This window comes from Macaca thibetana, chromosome 17, assembly GCF_024542745.1.
Source record: "Macaca thibetana thibetana isolate TM-01 chromosome 17, ASM2454274v1, whole genome shotgun sequence".
In the NCBI taxonomy this organism is placed as follows: Eukaryota; Metazoa; Chordata; class Mammalia; order Primates; family Cercopithecidae; genus Macaca; species Macaca thibetana.
The window spans coordinates 60750384-60753125 of NC_065594.1; positions in this window are offsets into that span (position 1 = coordinate 60750384).

Here is a 2742-nt window from a genome sequence, read left to right on the forward strand (position 1 = left end):
TATATTGATGATGAATAATTGGAGATTAAAAAACAAAAAAATTAAAAATGGCTAACATATTGGGAGAGATGTAATCACTGAAAATTCTCATTTGAATAGTATGTATTTCAGAAAAAATGAACCATTTACAAATGAAGACACCATAAAAATTAAAAAGTAAGAAATAAGTTAAAACTGATTTTAATATCTGATGAGATAAATATCTAGAATATATTCAGTTACACACACACACAAATTAGAAGGACAAAAGCATCAAGAGAACCCAATACAAGGTTAGGCAGATGATGCAAACATACAACTCATAGCAAATGAATTAAACAAGACCAATAAACATAGTGTAAAATATCCCATACTACTGGTAAACAGATAAATGCAAATAAAAGCAATATAACACCATATTATGCTCATTAGATAGACAAAATTTTAGAAGAGTTGGCATGTATATGAAGCAATAGAAAGTCATGACTCAGGGTGATTATTGGTAGCTTGTAACTGTTGAAGATATTTACTGATATAATTTAGCTTTCTAATTTTACCTATAAAACCCTGACTCTAAGACTCTAGCATATGTACAAAAAAGAACAAGCCATGTTCATGATTACTCATTGAAGGATTGGTTTGGTTTTAATAATGAATGTGAAAATGTATGATATTATACTCCAGATATCCATTGACCACAGAAAGGATAACTAAAGTGTAATATATTAATGCAACACATTAATGTACAGCAATTATAATAAATGAACAAGCAATATGTATATTAATTGGGGCAAATCTTAATGGTATAATATGTAGTGCCAAAAACAAGATGAAAAATAATACATACAATATTACAACATTTAGATATGTTTAAAAGTATTCAGTATGCAACTCAATATTGTTGATAGCCACATAGATATATAGTAAAAATATAAAAAGTACTCTTCAAAATGAGAATCACCAAATTAAGATTACTGAGTACCTCAGAGGAGAGATATAGGGAATTAAAATTATGGAGGAATAGACAATTAAAAGATTATTTAAAAACCCGAAACAAATAAACAACATATAAAGGTGTCCTGAACCTGGGTTGATTCGTAAAATGAAGTTTATAGTATTTTTCTCTACACTTTTCACTATATTTGAACTATTTAATGATAAAATAGACCAAAGTAAAGAGAAACTGCTGTTGTCTTTATCAACAAGTTTAAGGTTGATTTTTGGACTTTATTAATTGTGTAATTCATACCAATTACAACTAAGTGAGACAGCATCGCGTGGCAGTGAAACCTATTCCTGTTCAATCTATTATTTAACTGTTTTATGAAATTGGTCCCACTGAGAGTTGTCTAACTGTAAAATTATAACACTTGAGTGTTCACAACTAAATGTGACTATATTAAATTTAAGTCACTTTTTGCACATAAGCTGTTGCAGCTACCTAGCTCCATTTGCACTTATTTTAGAACTCTTCGGACTAAAGTTCAGAACTTTCTGTGAGCCCATCAACTTACTTTCTCCTGTCATTTAAGACAAGGGAACCTGGTTGCATATAAATAGTTTGTTGAAAATTATTTTAATATATGTTATAGGAAGCACTTTATATGTTTATGTTTTTATCTTGAGCCAAGCTTCTGTTATTTTGCTATTTCCAATGATGCAATGTATGGACATTATTAAATTGAGAAAACACTTTTATCAAAATGTAATCTTCATCATAAAATTTACTGCTGGGAAGTTCCTGTTCCAGAAACCAAAAGATAATGACTGCATGTGGAATATGCTTTTTATTTACTTTCAGAATAATTTTTAAGTAAATCAGTTAAGAAATGTAACATTCAGTTTTATCAAGATGTAAGATTGCTATACTTGTTTCATTTGATACCTAGTGACACTACCATGCTCTTTAAAACTTTGGACACTTTTGTTTTAATATTCTTTTATCTCCTTATTCTGGGACTTTTCATCTCTAAGCTGGGGATAATAATATTTACATGATTTTGGAAAGCTTTGTAGTATTCTGATCCTCATAATAGCAATCTTCTTTATTAAAAGAAGAAATAAAACAAAAGTGTGAAAGTGTTATCTAGGCATTCATTGAATAATTTGGGCCTTGTGACCTTCCATTTAATAGTAACATATACATCCATAATTAGTCTCTTAATTTGGAAAAATTTTTTTTGTATGTGAGAAATGTGTTCTTTCATTTTATTTTTTATTTATTATACTTTAAGTTCTGGGATACATGTGGTATCCCAGGTTGGTTACATAGGTATACATGTGCCATAGGGGTTTGCTGCACCCATCAACCCGACAACTACATTAACTATTTCTCGTAATGCTATCCTTCCCCTTGCCCCCAACCCCCGACAGACCCCGGAATGTGATGTTCCCCTCCCTGTATCCATGTGTTCTCCTTGTTCAACTCCCACCTATGAGTGAGAACATGTGGTGTTTGGTTGAATGACCAAGTCTCGCTCTGTGACCCAGGCTGCAGTGGTGGCATGATCTCAACTCACTGCAACCTCAGCCTCTAGGGTTCGAGCGATTCTCCTGCCTCCACCTCCTGAGTTAATTTTTGTATAAAGCATAAGGAAGGGGCCCAGTTCCAGTTTTCTGCATATGGCTAGCCAGTTTTTCCAACGCCATTTATTAAATAGGGAATCCTTTCCCCATTGCTTGTTTTTATCAGGTTTGTCAAAGATCAGATGGCTGTAGATGTGTGGTGTTATTTCTGAGGACTCTGTTCTGTTCCATTGGTCT